Source organism: Thalassophryne amazonica, chromosome 6 (assembly GCF_902500255.1).
Source record: "Thalassophryne amazonica chromosome 6, fThaAma1.1, whole genome shotgun sequence".
Lineage (NCBI taxonomy): Eukaryota > Metazoa > Chordata > Actinopteri > Batrachoidiformes > Batrachoididae > Thalassophryne > Thalassophryne amazonica.
The window spans coordinates 98060822-98083605 of NC_047108.1; the positions used below are offsets into that span (position 1 = coordinate 98060822).

Consider the following 22784-nt stretch of genomic DNA (forward strand, 5'->3'; position numbering starts at 1 on the left):
AGGACAGCAACACCACACACGAACAGATTTCACACACGGACATTCACAGTTCAGACAGGAAATCTCGCAAAATCTCTCAAGATTAAACGTGACTTCAGAGTAAACAAACAGAGGTACTTTGTGGACTATTTAAAAGAGGGGGAAAAAAAATACAAAAAGAAAAAGCAAAGGTGTTATTTAAAGACAGCGCGACCACCGGACTTTCTGGTAAGTCAGAACAGCTGTTTTGATTTTATTTTCCACTCCGTACGTCTGTCACCTCGCTTTCTGATTGGCTGCACGTCACATTCAGCAGGCTGTGAGCTCGTTTGTGGTCGGAGGACACAACACACGCTGCGATATCGGGCCAAAAAAATCCAACATGTTGAATATCCCCGATTTGCAATCGGAGCGCTCCTGACGCCCTTCCGAGCAGATCAGAGAGCTCTGAACACACCACACACGGCAGGAATATCTGATAAGGTTATCTTTGACGTCATCACGATTGTCGGGGAGTCCTTAAGATTGTCGGAAGGGGAAGATCGGGTCCGATATCGGCCTAATTATCCTGCCGTGTGAACCCGGCTTAAACTATGATCTCCTCAGACTTGAGTTCACCAGTAAATCTGTACAAAACATTAGAGAATAAGGTACATTGTGGTTTATTTCACCCATCAGACAGCATTACAGTAGTGAGAAAGCTGAGCTGAGAAGTGAAGTTGTTTCAATTAGAGATAATGTGCTGCTTTGTTCCTGAACTCTTGCTACTCGGTGGTAATTCACTCCTGCTGAAATGGACTTGGGGCTCCCACAGTCATAATGGTCTCATTTTGGCCAAATTTTAATAGGGTTACAGGGGAATACTGATGGCTCCTTTGGTTGTTATTTACCACCGAAGGATCGCATGCAGAGAGGGAGTCTGGCAACTTCAGCCTAATGGCATATTTGCTTATATAAGATGCTAAATTAATTTGATGACAGAATTGCAGTAAATGTCCTTTTTATTATCGTTTACTTAAACCTTTAGACTACATTCCTTATCAGAAGCACTTTTCCACTGCCATGCTACTGTACTTTTTGGTACTTGGGATGTGTGACTTTTCATGAGTGGGTCCAGTTCTATAGTTTCATTTCCAGCTTCACTTTCTTTGACATATTCTGTTTATCAGACATAATGACAACATCTGCTGCTTTGAAGGTCACAGTGAGCACAGTGGCCTCCATCATCCATAAATGGAAGAAGTTCAGATCCATCAGGACTCTTCCTAGAGCTGGCCTCCCGTCTAAACTGAGCGATCGTTGGAGAAGAGCCTTAGTCAGGGGAGGTGACCAAGAACCTGATGGTCACTTTGTCAGAGCTCCAGCATTCCTCTGTGGAGAGAGGAGAACCATCTGCAGCAATCCACCAATCAGGTCTGTATGGTAGAGTGGCCAGATGGAAGCGACACCTTAGTAAAAGGCACATGGCAGCCCATATGGAGTTTACCAAAAAGGCACCTGAAGGACTCTCAGACTATGAGAAACAAAAATCTCTGGTCTGATGAGACAAAGATTGAACTCTTTGGTGTGAATGCCAGGTGTGTTTGGAGGAAACCAGGCACCATCCCTACAGTGAAGCATGGTGGTGGCAGCATCATGCTGTGGGGATGTTTTTCAGCAGCAGGAACTGGGAGACTAGTCAGGATTGAGGGAAAAAAGAATGCAGCAATGTACAGAGACATCATGGATGAAAACCTGCTCCAGAGCGCTCTTGACCTCAGACTGGGGTGACGGTTCAGCTTTCAGCAGGACGATGACCCTAAGCACACAGTCAAGATATCAAAAGGAGTGGCTTCAGGACAACTCTGATTGGCTGCGCACCAACTCTCCCCATCCAACCTAATGGAGCTTGAGAGGTGCTGCAAACCATGGGTGGGCCAAGCTTGCGGCATCATATTCACAAAGATTTGAGGCTATAATTGTTGCCAAAGGTGCGCCAACAAAGTATTGCACAAAAGGTATGAATACTTATGTAGATGTGATTTCTTTTTCTTTTTTTTTATAAATTTGCAAAAATCTAAAAAAAAAAATGTTTTTCATGGTCTCATTATGGGGTGCTGTGAGTAGAATTCTAAAGGGAAAAAAATTAATTTACTCAATTTTGGAATACGGCTGTAACATAAAATGTAGAAAAAGTGAAGTGCCGTGAATACTTTCAGATGTCATAAAATGACTGGGCACAATTGCTAGGCTCAGACACAGAGTGGGGTTGTTCAAAAAGGTTTACTGGTGTAACAAGCAGGGTTCAGTACACAAAAGGCAGTCCAAAATAAACAACAGTAACAAGTTCATCAGGCAGAGGCATGGTCCAAAAACAAACAGGTTGTGATGAAAACACAGGGAGGCAAGCAAGATGAGATAAACACAAGGAACAAGGCTGGAAGCGAAGGCATGGAGCACAATGATCTGGTGGGGAACAGGTGAACAAGGTGAGGCTTAAATACAGGAAGGTGATGAGCAGAAAATGAGGAACAGGTGTGAGAGAAAGATACAGGGCGTGGGAGAGGAAAGACATGGGACACGCCCAACACCGAGCACCAAGTGACAGACAAGAGAAATAGAGACAGAAAACCCCAAGCAGAAAAAGACCAACAAGAACAATCACCACACAGCACATGATCAGAACTAAACAATAATGCATAACACAAAGAACACTACCCAGAACCCCCAAACCCTGACACCAGATGCACTGTACAACACCAAATTACATTGTTACATATATTTCAGGTTAAACATATTTTTGTGTTCTCTGTGTTAGCATTTTTTTTAATTTGCATGATGTTTTTGATGCAGCTACATGTTGTTGAATTGACACAGATGGCATTTATTTGTTTGTGTACAGTAGTGTTCAGAATAATAATAATAATAATAATAATAATAATAATAATAACCAGAATGGCAAAGGCTCACCCATTGATCAGCTCCAGGACGATCAAAGACAGTCTGGATTTACCGGTAGGTGCTGTGACAGTTAGAGGATGCCTGTGTGAAGCTAATTTATTTGCAAGAATCCCCAGCAAAGTCCCTGTGTTAAATAAAAGACATGTCCAGAAGAGGTTACAATTTGCCAAAGAACACATCAACTGGCCTAAAGAGAAATGGAGGAATATTTTGTGGACTGATGAGAGTAAAACTGTTCTTTTTGGGTCCAAGGGCCGCAGACAGTTTGTGAGATGACCCCCAAACTCTGAATTCAAGCCACAGTTCACAGTGAAGACGGTGAAGCATGGTGGTGCAAGCATCATGATATGGGCATATTTCTCCTACTATGGTGTTGGGCCTATATATCGCATACCAGATATCATGGATCAGTTTGGATATGTCAAAATACGTGAAGAGGTCATGTTGCCTTATGCTGAAGAGGACATGTCCTTGAAATGGGTGCTTCAACAAGACAATGACCCCAAGCACATTAGTAAACCAGCAAAATCTTGGTTCCAAACCAACAAAATTAATGCCTCGCAGATGTGAAGAAATCATGAAAAACTGTGGTTATACAACTAAATACTAGTTTAGGGATTCATAGGATTGCTAAAAAAGCAGTTTGAACATAATAGTTTTGAGTTTGTAGCGTCAACAGCAGATGCTACTATTATTGTGAACACCCTTTTTTCTACTTTTTTTTTACTAATAGCACAATTTCATAGCCTTAAGAATGTGCATATCATGAATGCTTGGTGTTGTTGGATTTGTGAGAATCTACTGAATCTACTGGTACCTTGTTTCCCATGTAACAATAAGAAATATACTCAAAACCAGGATTAATCTTTTTAGTTACATAGCAATACTATTATTCTGAACACTACTGTATTTCTAAGGAATTTCTGCATTCACTGGATTTGTCTTAATATGAATGTGTTGTGGCCTGTCTTGGCCACTGTAGAACCGGCTAAGGACATTAAGAGCAGTTGTCATGCTGAGTCATGAATAACAAGCAAATGTAGCAGAGAGGTTTGAGTTGTCTGTCAGAAATAAGTCATGGCTGCAGCTGCTGGAGTTTTAAAAAATCATTTTCAGTTTGGTGGAAAACATTTCATGCACAGTCATCTTTGCTCTGTCAAATGAGATGACTCAACAGCTGATCCGCAACATGGTCAGCGGGCCTGCTTATGCAACTCTTCAGGAAGTAAAATAAATTAACAAACCATCACGTAAATGGTTTGAGGTTTTGTAGAAATGCCCAGAATGCAAATATGGACATAAGCATCTACGATAAAAGACAGTCGCCATCAATGTGGAAATCATATCTCAAAGTCAACAACATGGGAGCACATCGGGGAATTCTCCTGGAGTCAGTGCGAATCTGAGGGTCGGGATGAGATAAGGATGTCAAAAGGTGTCTTGCAAATCATCTCATTACAGAGAATTAGAGAAAAGCTTCTCCCTCGTACACTTCATCGCTTTCAGCGGGGGAGAACAGTCCAAAGAGGCTCGCTGACAAACCTGCTGGTGCAGATAAAACATTCACCTGCAGCTGAATGTGACTCAGCTATTATCAGGAGGGATCCTTGAAAACGAGGGATTGGAGGGATCATTTACAGCCAGTTGCCACACATTATCCCCCCTCCTCAGCACAAACCCTTTCCATGTCCCGATAGAGCGATTAATCATTCTGTCAAAGTGAGGGTGACCCGATGTGCATGTTAAGAAAAGGACTTCTGCAGCACTGCAGACACACAACATGTGTGTGAGGAAAGAGAGAGATCAGACAAATAGAAATCTGCTTTAAAATTTGGAAATGGGTCATTCTGATTGCATCAAAAATTAACTGCTAGATAAGTGTTTATCCTTCCATCCAGCAAATGTATCTGTGTAAATTCAAACCATCTCCTGTAGCACAAAACCTGAAAACCACTGAAAGTCTCCTCACATGCTTCCTACAGCAGTTAATCTGCTCTCTCACCATTAGGATAACAACAAAACCTGAAGTAAAAATCCATAAGTGCAAAATCACAATTTTTTTTTCGATGAGACCAACGTGCACTTGACTGCTCCGGTTACGATCAGTGTGCAAAATATGAAAGAATTTGCACACACATTTTCATTGTATTTATGTAACTTTTTAAAATCTTTTTGTAATGTGTTTTGTCGTGGATACATATTTTTGAGTAGATTTTTCCTCCCATTTGAGAAAAATGGATTTATAGCATTTCGCTTCTGAATTCCATCTAAATAGCCGCGGCATGAGCGATTAAAGCGTGCTGAAAACGTCCCGTCAGCACAGCGGGATGATGTTATGACTGGCGATGGCGTGTGAGCGTTTATTGCTGCTGCTCTGCCATCGGCTACCAGCAGCTCACCAGTGCACAGCTGGCAGCGCCTGGCGGCTCGCTCACCTGGAGACAGGAGTCGACGACAGCTGAGCAGCCACAGAATCTGTCACAGGAATAAAATAAGTGGATCGTTCTCCCTGTGTGTACGGCTTTGCTGTCTTAAATATTTTTGGAATAACAGCTGAGATGAAAACACATGCTGCGTCCAGAATCACCGCCATCCTCACTCATTCACGTCTCCTTCCACAACTGGTTAAAAGTAAGATTTATTTCTTGTTTTATCACACAGAGGATTAACTTTCATGACACACTGTGATGTGTGTTCACAGTTTCTCATTGATTATTTTTTCACGTTCGCCTAGCGAAGGAGACTCTCTGTTGTTTCTTGTTTTTTGGTTTGTTTGTGTTTCTGCAAGCCAATCACAGCCCCACCCAAATTTGAAAAGCTGCATATCTAGGGCAGTGGGCAGAGCTTGAGGATTGGGTCATTTGGTTCTGCGCTTTTCAATGACTGACTAGAAGAAGATGTGGTGACTCTGAGATGTTTTGTTTTAAGTAGCACAGTATGGCCAAAGCAGATGGTCCCCCCACTGAGTCTGGTCTGCTTGAGTTTTCTTGCTGTAACTGAAAGACACATTTTCATTACCACTGTCATCATTGTGCTTGTTCATGGGGCGGGTAAGGTTTAAACCAAGCTGGAAGATTCAGTGGTCTCAGATGAAAGCCACCCAGAAGAAGAAAAAGTTGACCTTGACTTCTTCATCTTCTTGGTTCTATTATTGGCATTTCATGCTTTCCTGCAGTGGAATTTTAACTTAGCATTTGCCTTGGTAATAACATCTATAGCCATGTCCTCTCCAGATATAGATTGGTCAAGAGTGGCATCTAGGTATTAAACCTTTGGTTGGCATTTGAAATTATCACCCGCACATTGCACCTGAATGGTATTTTATTTCTATAAATTTGAACCAAAAATAATTGCTATAGTTTTCCCAACATGAAGGGAAAGCTTGGTGTTGATCAGCCATTCTCTGATCGACTCAAGCTCAGAGGAACCATCTTTTACAAATCAAATGTGTGACAATTGGTCTAAACCAGCCGCCTTGCTCTGATTTAGATCAGAGATGATCTTAAGGACAACATCCTCCATAACCAAGTTTATTATGTGCTTACGTTAGCACTTTTAGCAAAGTGTGATCAGTTGCTTGATCCAGTATGTCCCATTAATCCATGATCACTGAGAAAATAAGCGGCTCAAAATTTTTAATTTTTTTTATATCCACACCAAAGCAAATTGTTAGGAGAAACACCATGCAGTCCCCAAAAATATAATTTAATAAACACCCGAACTGAGATCAGTCTGTTAGCTTAGCTGGTTTGGACTCCAGGACAGGGGCATGTTCAGGATTTTGTCACACACTGATTTACACAGACTCCACCTCTTTACAGATTTATGGGTTCCTTGTGATGTAGGCAGAGTAATTGCTACCAGTGCTGCCAACATGGCGACATTCAGATATTAGCTTCATATTGGCTGTTCCAGGTCTCTACAAAAAAAAAACCCTCTGGGTGAAGTCAAACACGGTTTGTCCAGTATATATGCACTCTATGATTAAACCTTTCTCACATGTTGCACACCAAGGACAATGTATGTGGTGATTTGGCATTGTACAAATAAATTAAAGATCTGTCTTTAGTCTTGTTTCTGCAGTTAAACTTTGCGTGGAAAAACATTCATAAGAAAACATTTGAAGAACGAGTTCACTTTTTCAGCTTTAGTCATAGTAAAACATTGTTAGCAATAAAGCTTTTGAGTGTCTCCACACCTTTGAGGATTGCTGTGTTTGTGAGAAATCTGTTTTTGAGAAATTACCTTTGGAAGAGATAAAGGAGAACTGTCAATGGGAATACAAATAATAATAATAATAATAATAATAATAATAATAATAATAATAATAATAATAATTAGCAGTACAATATTTGAAGAAATATAGGCAGCATCAGGCTTTGTAACACAAAATGGCTGAACACAATTGCTAGGCTGAGATACAGAGTGGAGTTGTTCAAAAGACGTTTACTTGTAGAACAAGCAGGGTTCTGTACACAAAAAAGCCGTCCAGAATAAGCAACAGTAACAAGTTCATCAGGCAGAGGCATGGTCCAAAAACAAACAGGTGGTCATGAAAACACAGAGAGGCAAGCAGGATGAGAAAAATACGAGGAACAAGGCTGGAAGCGAAGGCATGGCGTACAATGATCTGGCGGGGAACAGGTGAACAAGGTGAGGTTTAAATACAGGAAGGTCTTCTTCTTCTTTGTCTTTCGGTTGTTCCCTAACTGTCTCCCTCACTACATCTGCCATACTTTTCCAGTTGTCCAAAATTGCTTCCCCTGCAACCAATGCTTCTCTCACCTGCTCGCTAAATTTCACACAACAGTCTTCCTCCTTCAGCTTCCACCATCTGATCCTTTGTTGAGCTCTCACTCTCATCTTCTTTACCTCTAAAGTCATCCTACAAGCAACCATCCTGTACTGTCTAACGACACTCTCTCCTGCCACCACCTTACAGTCTCTGATTTCTTTTAGCTTGCATCTCCTATAAAGAATGTAGTCCACCTGTGTGCACCTTCCTTCACTCTTATATGTTACCCTGTGCTCCTCCCTTTTCTTAAAGTAGGTGTTCACCACAGCCATTTCCATCATTTTTGCAAAATCAACTACCATCTGTCCTTCCCCATTCCTATCCTTGATATCACATCTCAAATCAAATAAAATCAATTTTATTTATATAGCGCCAAATCACAACAAACAGTTGCCCCAAGGCGCTTTATATTGTAAGGCAAAGCCATACAATAATTACGGAAAAACCCCAACGGTCAAAACCCGATCTTAAAAACCCTAGGAACTACAAGTAAGCCTGCAGTCTGAGAGCGAAGCGCTCTATTGGGATGATATGGTACTATGAGGTCCCTAAGATAAGATGGGACCTGATTATTCAAAACCTTATAAGTAAGAAGAAGAATTTTAAATTATATTCTAGAATTAACAGGAAGCCAATGAAGAGAAGCCAATATGGGTGAATATCTACCCATTACTTCCTCATCACCTCTGTTCCCTTCACCAACATGCCCATTGAAGTCTGCTCCTATCACCACTCTTTCATGCTTGGGCACACTCTCCACCACCTCATCTAACACACTCCAGAAATCTTCTTTCTCCTTCATCTCACAACCTACCTGTGGGGAATATGCACTGATGATATTCATCATCAGCCCTTCAATTTCCAACTTCACACTCATCACCCTGTCAGACACTCGCTTAACCTCCAACACATTTTTAACATACTCTTCCTTTAAAATGACCCCAACACCACCATCATCTTCCTGTCCTCACCATGGTACAACAACTTGTACCCACCGCCGATGCTCCTGCTCTTACTTCCCTTCCACCTGGTCTCTTGCACACACAATATGTCTACCTTTCTCCTCTCCATCATATCAGCCAGCTCTCTCCCTTTACCAGTCACACTACCAACATTTAAAGTCCCCACTCTCATTTCCACCCTTCTAGTTTCCTTCTCCTGCAGTTTGTGGAAATGTTCTCCTCCTCTTCTTTGTCGTCTTCACCCAGCAGTAGCCCAATTTCCACTGGCACCCTGTTGGGCAACAGCACCGGTGGCGGATGTTGTTAACCCGGGCCGCGACCGATCTGGTATGGAAATTCGATTTTTAGTCGATTTTTAAATACAGGAAGGTGATGAGCAGTAAATGAGGAACAGGTGTGAGAGAAAGATACACCGCGTGGGAGTGGAAAGACATGCCCACCACCGGCCACCAAGTGACAGACGAGAAATAGAGACAGAAAACCCCAAGCAGAAAAAGACAGACAAGAAAAATCACCACACAGAACATGATCAAAATTAAATGTGTAATACAAAACAACAACCAAAAATCCTGGCAGCCAGCTTGGTGATTTCTCTCTCTCTCTCCCTGAAATACCAGTTTATAGTAAACCTGTGTTTATCTTAGAGGTTCGCTCTATTCAGTTTCTTTACTGTGGCTGTTGCATATTAAAGAGTTCTCATACAAATCTAACAACATCATCAACAATATACTGGCCTTCACTTAATAAACTGACCTTGACTTTGGCAACATTGCGATGATCTTTGTGGAATCAAAGAGACCCTGACTGCAACACCTGTGTAGCTCATTGAAGAGTCAGAGTGTCTGGGTTTGTGATTTTCCTGGATCAAGACTGAGTTCCAGGCTTTCAGTGCCTTTCTGAGCTCAGCCACCAAAGGTGTATCTGTTTTTGGTGAGGGTGTCAAACTTGTTGAGAGATTAATTTGTCTCTGCAATGTCATTCATGTTTCTGGGAGCTCAGCTTTTGAGGTCAAGAGATGTCTGGGACATAGTTATGGATTCATGAGGTCAATGGACGGAATTGTTAGGGAATGCCAATGCCTTTGTAAAAAAACAAAAAAAAACAAAGGTCAAGGTCTTGTGAGTCCTCCAGTCTTACTGTTGGGTTGTGATACCAGTGACTGAAGGAGATGACAAGTTGTCTTTGGAACTGTCTGGAGGATTCTTGTGTACTACTGGAATGACTTGGTGTCAAACTGAAAGGTACTAATGGGGCTATTCCACAGAGCACTGTTCCTTGCCGTTTAATCCTGATTAGCAAATTGGGGCAAGTTTCGAAGCATCATAGTAACTTCTTGATCTATCTTTGTCAATCTTGAACAAACTTGGTATATGTAGTAGTTCAGTACCAGATTTGAAATTGGGATCCAATTTTTGAACAGTTCCAAAATTTCACCCCCGATTCTTGAAATGGTTGAAAGTAACTTCTGGTTATTTGTTGTCTTATCTGCTTCAATCATGTTCGAATTTCTTTAAACAGGGTATTCGTAGTCACTACGACTTGAAACTTGTTTGATCGTGTTTCATCGTGGTAAAAATTTGAGTCTGAAGCAGCGTTTGTTGCAGTTTTTGTTCAAAGTTGAACAGTTTGATCATGTCTGGCCAAGGGTGCAGATCCTTTCTTTCAGTTGCCTGGTATGCACTTTATGAGACAGACTGTTAGGAAGCAAGCCGGATTAAGGAGTTTCATCCCATTTTTGCATGTTTTTGGAATGTGGGTGATCGTACTAGAATGGCACCCTGTGGAATAGCCCTGGTAGGGAGACTCAGGACTACATACGACCTGTATTAAGAGAGAACATCAACTATAACATTATGGTCACGTAGACCACAAAAACTAGTAAACACCATGGGGATGCCAACGATAGATACATGACTGTACTTTCAGGAGGTGGGGGCAGTTGACAAAAGGTGGCTCCATAGCACAACAGATGCAGTGACACGCATGCGCAGTGACACGCATGTTCCCAGCCCTGACCTCACCAGCAGTATATGTTGTAAAGTAATCATGAAAAGCAAAAATACTTTAATCATTACGCTATGCAATTTTAAAGTTAATACATAGAATGAGTTTATTTCCAGTTCTACTACAGTCTGTGCATTTGTTTTTCAGCAATTTGTGGAATAAAGAAATTTTCTCATATCACAACTGTCAAAAATGACTGCAGCACTCAGAGACGGGATTGCTCACTAATGTGGTTGAGGTCATAAGAAAAGTGAACTTGTCATTTTCCAAAGCCACACCCAATCAAGTAAGACAGAGATTCCACAGTTAGACAAGGATTCTTTTCTTTTTCTCCTCCTTTGAGCAGTTCCAGCAGCCGGTCACCAGCTGCCTTTGATATAAGCACCAGACAAGAAAATAAATAAATAAATAAGATTGGTGAACTTCAAAGCCTGCTCATCCTTTTCTGGTTATGTATGAGACACGCAGAGTATTTCTCAGCGTGAGTGCCACTGGGAGCAGCAGCCTGAAGTACAGACTTAATGAGTTTGCCTGAATGTTTAAAGCCTGAGAAAGTAGAGCCTGCAGAACATTCTCACCATCAGCTAGTGATCTGCACGCTGGATATTAGGCGGACAGCTGAGACTTCAAAATATGATGAAAAATGGGTCCCCTTCCAGCAATGCTGCTAAGACTTTGAATGCATAAATGTGATGTTCTATACATCCAAAGCATCATGTCAAAAGTCACCATTGTTTTTATGCTCTCAAAAAGTTCAAGAGGTCTCTCCTCCTGGAATAAAGATAAATGCAACAGAAGGGTTAATTATTTTGCTGCATTCAAATATCAGGGGCTATGATATCTAAAATGGAGATGTAAATGTAATAAGTTGCTGACAGCAGGAAGAAAAATCTAGAACTTTATTTAATGCACTTAATTAAAATCTAATTCTAATCCAATTACATTTTTTTCCGCAAATTTGATTGGTTAATCGTGTGAGATTTCAGACCATAAAATATCACGTGAACGGTGGCAAAATATTAAAACCGTTTCACATTGATGTGTTACTCTACGCCCTGACCGTGCGCTGCTGCTACGCAGATGTCATTAATGCGCTGCCAGCTGAGGCCAAGAGAAAGTGATGTAGCAACGACGATGCCGAAATGGATTAATTTAAGCTACCATACGAAAGTATTGATGTGGATTCTGCTCACAGAATTTCCAGGTTGGCATAAAGAGGATCTTGCTATGGTAAGCTTTGATGAGCCTTCAGTTGTGGGCATGGATCCATGAAAACATTAGCACTGGATAATGTGGAGCCGGTAAAATTCAATTTGCGACCGTAAAATCCAGCATTAATGTCCGCAAATCATCAGACACAAGTGGGTTATTCCCTAAATGTACTCATACTTACATTCTGATTCAGAGCCAATTTGTGATCAAAAATGGTTTGTAACTGCAAATCACGACTGTAATTCACACTTTGAGATTCTATGGAATGTAAAGTGTGTTATAAATCAAATGTATTATTATTATTATTATTATTATTATTATTATTAATTCAGCCTTTGATGTGAGAATTTGACCAGCAAATACATCAGGCATATGATGGTGAAACAAGGCATTCAAAAAAATATGTTCAAAAAAGGTTAATTTCACCCACTGAAGGTTGTAAGTTGAAGCAAAAGAGCACATTTCTATGTGATGTTATGCTAATTGTACAAATAAAATGGTATAATGCAAAGATATAGGAAACAATTCTAATGAAGAGGACGGCCATGGAATCCAGATGCTTTGTGTTTCGTTGAAAATCCATTGCTGGCAAAGGCTTCATAAATGGTAAATGGACTGCATTTATATGCCACTTTTCCATCTGCATCAGACACTAAACGCGCATTACAGTTGTCTCACATTCACCCATTCAGACAAACACACTGATGTCAGGGTGCTGCCATGCAAGGTGCCCATTACACACTGGGAGCAACTCTGGGATTAAGGACCTTGCCCATGGGCCCTCAGTGATTTTCCAGTCAGGCTGGGATTTGAACCAAGGATCCTCTGGTCTGAAGCCCAACGTTTAGCCAGTAGCCCATCACCTCCCCAAATTCAAATTGGAACAACAGAACATTCCTCTCATTGCAGTCTTTGAACATCATGCAGAAGGTCATCCTGCGTTGCATTTGCAACGCTGCCCTTTTCTTTGAAATTGCTTTGATTTGTGCATTTATAAAACAGAGAAAAACAAAAGCTCTTCATTAAGACAAGACTGCCACTCTTTAAATATATGACAATTACAGAAAACATGCCAGAGAGCAGATACAGTACATGTAAATTTACTGTATCAAAAATCAGATTTGTGTATGACAACTTCAACACACACATGCAAGTACTATTGACATTTACTCAACAGGGCCATCTGATTGTTGGCCGCAGCAGTAGGAAAGAAATATTTATTTTTTAAAAATTTACCCACTCAGGATTTTAAAACTTAATTTAATTTCTTAGGGTTTAAAACTTGCCTTATGTAACAAAAAGGAAAATCAGAAGCAACAGAGGGATAGCTGTGAAATTTGGTTGTTTTGGACAAAGGCTGATAAAACCAGAGTATTTTTCTTGTTGCTGTCCATCACATTTCATCTAAGTCATCTTCATCTGCATCAGCAACATCATCTTCTTCAGTTAAGCTGGTCCAGTTTGTACATTTGCAAAGATCTGTACAAGGAAGTTCTGCATTCAGACAAGAGCATCGCCTTTTCTGAGATCTGAAGACTCTGCAAATATAGCTGATGCACTGGAGGAGAACACTGGGTGCTGAGGGTTTCGTCATCCAAGTGATGGTGGGTTCCCCATCTTCCATCCTTGCCCGTCTGAGGATGGTCCATTAATTACTTGCTGCAGTGCTCGCCGGTGGATGGCAGCTTGGTAGTTGAACCTCTCAGCATGCTGGATCAGTGCATCCTTTGTTGTCGGGAAACTTTGCTCTGGCAACAGAGACCCATAAATGCGTTGTATCTGTCCTCATCGACCTTCTCATTGTTTGGCCATCAAGTTAAGCAGACAAATTTCTCTAGAGATGCACGTCTATGATGCGACTCTTACTTCCCCTTCCTGTCATGAAGAAAGTGTGACTCTCAAATAAAGACATTCTTTGGCACAGGAAGTGAACTTTTTCCACCAGACATTCGCAAGGATTTTTATCTTCTCGAATTTCACCGATTCTTTGTGCATTAATGATCTTAAATTTGTCAATGTTGATGTTGAGGGAGACTCCGCATCACCGGATGTTGCTGTGTTTGCTGCTTACGTGTCATGACCCACAAACCACAAGATGGTCTCAGATTGAACAATTTACATCACATGGTCAGATTACATCATTCGCAGATGATCTTTTAATTTTAACTTTAAATTTACCCTCCCCGATTACAAAATAGTTTGCTGTTTCCACCCAAATTATGAAAAAAACTGCAGGATAACACATGGAGAATGTTTTGCTTGTTCATCTTTGGTAAATTATCTCGCCAATTCTGTTGAAAAAAATCTATTACCACGGTTGCTGGAACAAAACTAACAAATTCAAAGGCTCAGCTGACGGACAACACTGGAGAGGCAAACATGGAGAATCCCAGCGAAATGAAACAAACGTCAACTTTCAGATGGAGTTCACCAAATGATGCTCATGTCATATATTATTGTAGTTCTACAGGGATCCAGCCACATTCAGGTACAATATGATACCTTAGATCCTCCTCACTGTTTGTTTACTATGCGTGTAAGGCTGGCGTGAACATGTTAACACTCGAAATATAAGCCACTGACTATCTCATAATTACAACACCAGAGACGCTGGGGAGAGGGCCTGGTTTATATTTCAGGATGTAACTTCAGTACACACAAGCCTGTGACGGCAGTCACAAGAGTAAATTATTCTTTCTTCCTAATGCAAAATCATATGTGGATTAGTTTTGAGAGTAAACAAGTATAAACGGTAAAAAAAAACCTCAGGCAAAGATAATATCTGAACACTGCTATTCGTTAGGGGTGTAATTCTCTGATACAAATCCAAATATGACTTTTAAGTAATAGATACGAATACAACAATACACAGACTCCCTGAACTGATCTTAGTGTACAATGAACCAGAAGATGGTTCCATTTTAACATTATGAATCAGTTCATTTAAACTTGTTTTGCTGCTACATTTGCATGTTTCAATCAACCGTTAAACTTTGATGACCTCACATGAAGCCCTCCTGGAAGAATAAAAAGTTGTACTTCCTTGACTGGCCACTTGAGGCTGGCTCCAAAAAGCAGCTCAAGCCCATAGAAGAGCAGAAATAGACATGTTTACAGCCTGGTACAAAAAAAGAAAGAAAGAACACAGTTTTGGACTCTATAGGTAGTTTTCTCCACTGTGATTTTTTTTCTAATCTCATATTTAAGATGTTTTAAACCATAAAGTTCTGTAAAATTGCACCCAGGTCATTTTAAGTGACAGCTTCTCAACCGAATGTCTCCACCTCTCATAGCGCCTTTAGCTCAGTGTCCACTCAATGCAGCTGCAAGCTGATGTAGAGGCTGTGTCTCTCATTTGGAATATTTTATTGTATTTTATTACAAACACCAGGAGTAATATGGCTTGCTGTGTGGTGAAACTTCCTAATGGATCTTCTAAGACGTCCCTCCTGCAATATTCACGCTGAATGAAACTCATCTTATTTATTGTTGTTTGCTAATGCTGTTAGCATTTTTGGCAGCTGTCAGGAGCCTGTCAACGCAAGATTACTGAGAAAATCAACATCTTATAATTTTTTTATGTTAATTTGTAATGTAAAAACATATCAACATGTCTGATACTGATAAGCAGTAAAGCAGATAAATGTATATGTTGGAACATCATGTTTGGTTCACAATTTGTGATACTGTCCTGTCATACCAGTTCACAACAGGAAGGTTATGCTATGCTATTTATGCATGCTAGCAACAGCTGGCTTCTTCTATTGGACTAGCTCACCCTGCTCAGCATGCCGCTCTTGTTGGAGCGACATCTCTGCTATTTTGGCATTGTGGGACAGCTCGCCCACAGATTGAGCTTGCTGGACTACTTTCGCCACACTGCTCAGCGCGCCGCTCTCGTTGGAGCGACAACACACAGAATGTGTCTTTTCCCAGATAGATCTCTTTCAGTGCAGCTTCTTGTTCTGACTTTAACACAAAGTTAACTCCCAAGTCTTTCATCGCCAACTGTAAATGGTAATCAAAACATTCCAATCATATCTTTCTGAACTCTTCCGCATCAAACTCTATCATGTCAATGTTTACAATGTGCTTCAGCAATAACAGGTGAAATTGCTCATAAACTTTAAGTTTCTTAAATATTTATTAAGGCCACTCTTAAAACTTCAGTTATCTTCATAATTTTATTACTGGTAAATTTTAGAATTAATTTAGATGAGATATACTCATTATCTCACAGGAATATATTACAATTATCTGGGAACTACTTCTTGCGCAGGAATTCATGAAGCACATTGGCCGCAGATGCGTACTAACACAGATTATCCAGAAACTGGATAGGTTTTTCAGCCAAAACGAGAGTGTCCACTTTTAGCTTTCCATAAGCTAAGCTAGTGGCGTGTGTGAGCGTATGGGGCTACTTTTGTGCTACGCTTTGCGCTTTCTGCTGCTGTACACAATGCTGCCACTAGTAGTGAACAAAAGGTGTGCTACAGCACAGCAGCAAAAACCTGAATAAGGTCCCGTGTTTTTCACGAAATATGTATTTACAGCCTGTTCTCACAAAACAGTCATGATAAACTTCAAGAAAAAGTAATGCACAAAAATTTGTACATATTTTTGCATATTTTTCAACTGAATTTGTACACATTCCATGTATTCCTCAGGCAGGACACTGTGATGATATCACTGACAGAGAATGAATGTGAAAATAAATTAAAATAAAATGAAAAATGACTGAAAATAAATGTGAAAATTCCTTTGATGCTTAATTATTAATGTTGTAGCAGCCAAATATGATACTACAGCCAATGTGCAATGTTCTTTTTGTACAATGGGTGTCGCTATACATTGCACAGGTACATCGGGTAAAATAAGTACACCAGGTAAAATAAGTATTGGACATGTCACCATTTTCTTATTAAATATGGTACAACCAACATGAAATTGTTACCAGAAGTCAGTAACAATCAAGTACAAATAAGTACAGAAATTAACTTATGTGAAATAAAATGGAATGACACAGAAAAAATATTGAACAGGCTTACTGAAATTTATTTAATACTTATTTAAGTCTGTGTTGGTAATGACAGCTTCAAGACTCCTCCTTTATGGAGAAACTAATCACATGCATTGCTCAGGTGTGATTGTGGACTAAACAGTCATCAAATCTTGAAGGTTCCATGGACCTCTTCTATGAACTTTGATCTTTAGTTCTGTCCATTGATTTTCTATTGAATTCAAGTCAGTTGATTCGCTGGGCCATTGTAGCAGCTTTATTTTCATTCTCTGAAACCAGTTGAAAGTTTCCTTGGATGCATGTTTGGGTTCACTGGCTTCCTGAAATGTCCACCCTCGTTTCATTTTTGTAATCCTGGTATTTTTTTATGAAGAATGTCTCTGTACTTTTTCTATTCATCCTTCCTTCCATTAAATGAAGTTTGCAATGCCGTCTACTGAAAAACAGCCCTACACCATGCTGTTCCCACCTCCAAACTTCACTGTTGGTATGGTGTTTCTGGGCTGATGTTCAGGGCCATTTATGGTGTGTATTAGGGCATCCAAAGAGCAGGGGTGGTGGCCAAGTGGTTAATGCGCTTGGTTTCAGTTCGGAAGGTTCTGGGTTCAAATCCCACCCCTGCCACATTTCTCCATGTAATGTGGAGTTGCGTCAGGAAGGGCATCCGGCATAAAACCTGTGCCAAATCAACATGCAGATCCACCTTGGATTTGCTGTGGCGACCCCGAGTGCAAACAAGGGAGCAGCCGAAGGGACTTACTATTAGGGCATCCAAAGAATTTAATTTTGGTCTCATCTAACTACACTATATTCTCCCAGTATTTCACAAGCTTGTCTAAATGTGCAACACACTTTAAATGACCTCCAACATGCTTTTTCTTCAGCAAGGTAGTCTTGTCTGATGAGTGTGCATACAGGCCATAGTGGTTGAGTGCATTACTTATGGCCTTCTTTGAAACAATTGTACCTGCTAATCCAGGTGTTTCTTACACAACTATTCTGATTATTCTTTTTACTCCTGTCAGAAATCTTGCAAGAAGCACCTGGCCGTGGCCGTGGTCATTTATATTGAAATGATGTTCTTTCCACTCTCAGATTATGGCCCCACAGTGCCCACTGGAACATCCAGAAGTTATAAATCTTTCTGTAACCAATGGCATCAGTATCTTTTGCAACAATAAGATTGCGAAGATCTTGAGAGAGCTCTTTGCTTTTACCCATTATGAGATGTTTCTTGTGTAACATCTTCGTAATGAGACACCTTCTTATAGGCCATCAGTTAGGACTGAACTAGCTGATATTAATTTGCACTGACAAGGGGCAGGATTGTAATTACTAATAGATTTCAGCTGGTGTCTTGGCTTTCCATGCCTTTTGCATATCCCTTTCTTTAGGTGTTCAATACTTATTTCCTGTGTCATTTCACATTATTATGCATAACTTAATTTATGGACATCTGTGGTTTGATTTCTTTGTATGTTTGGATAACTTGGGTTGTTACCAACATCTGGTGAAAATTTCATGTCAATAGCACCTTTAGAAATATATTTACTGAGAAAAATGCTGATGTGTTCAATACTTATTTTATCTGCTGTAAGGCAGGAAGTACACTGTTGTGGATAGATGTTGACCCTGGAAGCGCAAAATATTTTGGCCACTTTATCGTAAAGGAATGACTGATATGCCGTTTTGTTGTTTTGTGGATTTTAAGCCCTTATTACTGTAATAAATGATTACCTTTTAATGCCAAGAAGATGTCTGTGGACTTACTGAACAACACGTTGATGGTAGCTAGTCAAATTACACCTTACTGTGTAAACCAGGTCATTCCTGGGGTTAAACTTCTCAGTAGGCCATTAGTTGACTGGCCTCCTACAAGTGTTATTCTAACCTAACCCTGATGCACATTTCTGAATGTTAAATGCAAAATGTGAATGGTAAATGCAACACATTACACGTCAGTGGAAATTCGTATGAAAATTCATAAAATATCAACTTCAACTTTTAGGATGATACTGTATGAAATGCATCATGAGAATATGCTGCATATTTGAAGTCACGCGATACCACAATTCAATTCAATTTCAATTAATTTCATTTATATAGTGTCAAATCACAACAAAGTTGCCTCAAGGTGCTTCACACAAGTAAGGTCTAACCTTACCAACCCCCAGAGCAAGTACACATGGGCAAGGAAAAACTCCATCTGAAGAAGAACCCTCAAGCAGACCAGACTCAAAGGGGTGACCCTCTGCTTGGGACATGCTACTGACACAGGTTACAAAACAATTCACAAACCATATATACAGGAAATGTTGCTGGTGCACAGGATGGGAGGGTTTCAGAAACAGACACCACACCCATCTCTGGATGGAGCCGCACAGAGAGAAAAAAAACAGAATCAGGCATCAGAAAGACAACAAATACAGTATATTTGTCAGCATTAAGCAACAAGAAGAACAAAAGAACACCCAAGCTTCACTAAAAGACCCACAATTTTGATAAAGTTGAGGCCGCAGCGCGCTCCGCTTCCCAATAAAATGAATTTAATTTGGCTTTTTCTAATTCATCACAGAAAATGAATGTCTACATTAAAGAAAGAACTGTATCTAATTGCATTGTATCTCACCAAATAAAATTGCATCGAATCGATTTGTTCCACAATAAATAAATATCATTCCTGAATTGTATTGTTGCATAGATACTTATAGTTTTATAAGGGGGAGATGCACACTCTTTCTATGCATCGTAGCTGATTGACGAATTAATGTTTTTTTAGAATTAGAAGGTCCATGACAGAGCTGATGCAGAACTTCAAGAGTCAGCATTAAGCTGTGAGAGGTATAAGCATCCAAAGATAGGTTTTGTCCTTGGTACAGTCACCTCACTGCTGCCTGTGTGTCCTGTGAGAGACAGCAGGGGAAAAAAGCATCCTGCAGCACTTTATAAAATCCCCACCCCACTCTGCACTCCTCAGCATAAATGTCAGCCTCTCTTTAAGGTCTGACTCCTCAGTCTCAAAAGATAAAGATGATTGGTTGAATCGGTTTTGTGGTAACAATAATGCAGCAGGCCTGAGGTATTTTAATGCATCCTGCAGGTCTTTTCTTTTAATCCTCTTGGTTGATTCTAATGGTTAAGAACTGGGGTAGCATCTGTCTGCAGGGATGCCTCTTGAAAACAGTCCAGCAAAAAGGTAGAACACCCACCAGTCAGAGTTAAATGAGGCACGATTAGTGAATACAGTGGAGATCTAGCACCCCCACCCCCCCAGCTCCAGCCCAAACTACAACTGCAAATGTGCAATGGTCTGTAATGCAAAATGTGCAAAAACAAGGTAGATGTTCGGGAAGATCATACCCTCTGTAATCTCGTCATCAAGTTTAAGAAATAGCTTTCAGTAAAGTTTGGACCACATGCACCAGCGATACAGTACCTGCCTTATTGTAAATCCAGAAAAAAGGCAAGCAAAGTCAGACGCATCCTAAAAAAAAATATCATCACATTTCAGCATGTATAACCTGCAAAGGATTGCACATTCTCTCAAAGAAACATTATATGAATGCAGAAATGACAGTGGAAATACACCCTTACCAGCACTGCTGTATGTCCGTGTTCCTGTTCTCCACAACAGGCTAACCCATTCACCAAAGAGGCACTTAGGGTAAATGTTACAATGCCTCAATAATGTCCCTCGACTGCGCTCGCATCAGCACCACAAACAGTCCTCTTCACAATGTTTCCACTGCAGCACTTACGTTCTTCCCACATGTACACGCACACAGACACACTCACTCATCCTCTCAGTGACAACCCCCACCTCGATTTCTCTCAAACCCCTCCTCCTTTCCCTCCTTTCTGTCTTTTTCAAAAGGACCCCCCTCCCATTCCCGTCCCTCCTCTCTCTCCATCTCCCACCTCTCCCTGCACTCCAGCGCACCACCGAGCCCGCTTATTTGTGATGCTGCTCACAAAAAGCAGTATGCAGCAATCCGCACCCCAGTCCATCACATCAGGGCCATGCACCACAATCTATGGGTGAATCTTTAACTACGGGCACTATTGGCCTTGTAAATGTAATTTCCACCACACCATTGCCTTACAATATAAAGCGCCTTGGGGCAACTGTTTGTTGTGATTTGGCGCTATATACATGTGCTCTGATGTCACTGTTTATCTCCATAGAAACTACCCAAACAATCTTTCATACAAACTGTTTAGGGACATTACAGTGTTGTGGTGGAAATTACGGCAATAGTGTGGGACAACTACATTTTGTTTAAAAAAAATCACAACAGTTGTATGACAATGAATACCCCAATTATGTTTTGATTATTTTACTGATATTTTATTCAGAGATATTTTAAGACATTAGAAAAAACGTTTCTTTACCATTCATTTTTATCATTGAAGATCAAAAGTCTGGGTGTGGGACACGCACAAAACGGCAATATTTGCATATAATGATGCTGAAAAAAGGTGAAAAAGACATGATAGACTACTAGAACAAATTTCTTAACACACTTTCATTGTAAAGATAACTATAACAGTGTGAAATTTCCCCTTTTTTCTGTTTTTCATACAATATGATCAAAGGACATAATAAGTGCCCGTAGTCTAAGAATCACTCCTATATATCTGCTCCAATGTCCAGCAGGCATCCAGGCGGCACCTTTGCCACGACCACCACCAGCACTAAAGCACGTCCCTGAATGCAAAAGCCAGTGACTGCATGAGAAACACCATGTGTAAACAGAACAAATGGCAAATAGTTACAGCTCTGGGTAAAACAAGTCTGGATGAAAAAGAAGCCTGTCATTTGTCATGCTATACTCAAACAGTGCACTGCTGAGTTTCTCTCTGTCTCTCTCTCCTACCCGTTTACTTGAATTATGTCTTTGGATGTGTAGAACATCCTTCGTCAGATTTTAAATATACTGTACGAGTGTTATCAGGCTATATAGTCTGGTACTTAAGAATTTAAGCAGATAAAAGGTCTGGAGTTGGTTCCAAATGTTGAATTTACATTTGGCAGCTGCTCTATGGAAATATCAATATGAGGTGTAGGCAAGTAGCAGCAAAAGCATTAGGAATGGCCAAATCAACAACTTGGTACATCCTCTACAAGATGAATGCTGTTACTTAAATACAGAAGGTTTGCAACAAGGTGAAACCCGCTGGTAACGCTCAAGAACAGGAAGGTCAGAGTATACTTTGCCAGAAAACACCTAAAAAAGTCTTGAAAAGTTGTGGAACGAGATTGTTTGGGCACATGAAACCAAGATTAACTTACATGAGACGGCTCATGGTAGAATAAGAGAAGAGTATGGAGAAGGGCTTGTATTGTGGATTCTAATCCAATTACATTTTTTCCGCAAATCTGATCGTGTGAGATTTCAGACCGTGTCTAATATTGGGTGTAGAATGGCAAAATATTCGACCGTTTTACATTTGGATGTATTACTGCGCACCCTGATGGTGCACACTGCTACGCAGATGTCAATAATGGTGGTATCAGCTCAGAGCGAGAGAAATTCATGTAGCGATGACGATGCGGAAATAGGTGATATAGATGTGGATTCTGATACAGAATTACCGTTTCACATTTGATGGATTACTCCGAGCCCTGACCGCTCTTGGAGCGACGCTGCCTTGACGGTAAGCCTCGCTGTCCGAATTACCTATAGAACAATAAACCATGCAAATGATGGAATTGGATTAGAATGGGAATAACCTCTTTGTGTCTGATGATTTGCGGACGTTCATGCTGGATTACGGTTGTAAATATCCACTTTACCTCAAGATCAATTTGCGACCGTATAACCAACATGAACGTCTGCAAATCATCAGACACAAATTCCCTAAGTATACC

The 22784-nt window shown here is 40.5% G+C and overlaps 1 protein-coding gene across 1 annotated transcript in view; it reads right to left on the reverse strand.

The window, feature by feature from the left end:
- Positions 1–20730, reverse strand: part of syt2a (synaptotagmin IIa) — an 80047-nt gene extending 59317 nt beyond the window's left edge. The window contains 1 exon segment of the mRNA XM_034172897.1: positions 20507–20730. The gene's annotated coding sequence lies outside the window, so the exon portion shown is untranslated.
- Between the last annotated feature and the right edge of the window lie 2054 nt (positions 20731–22784).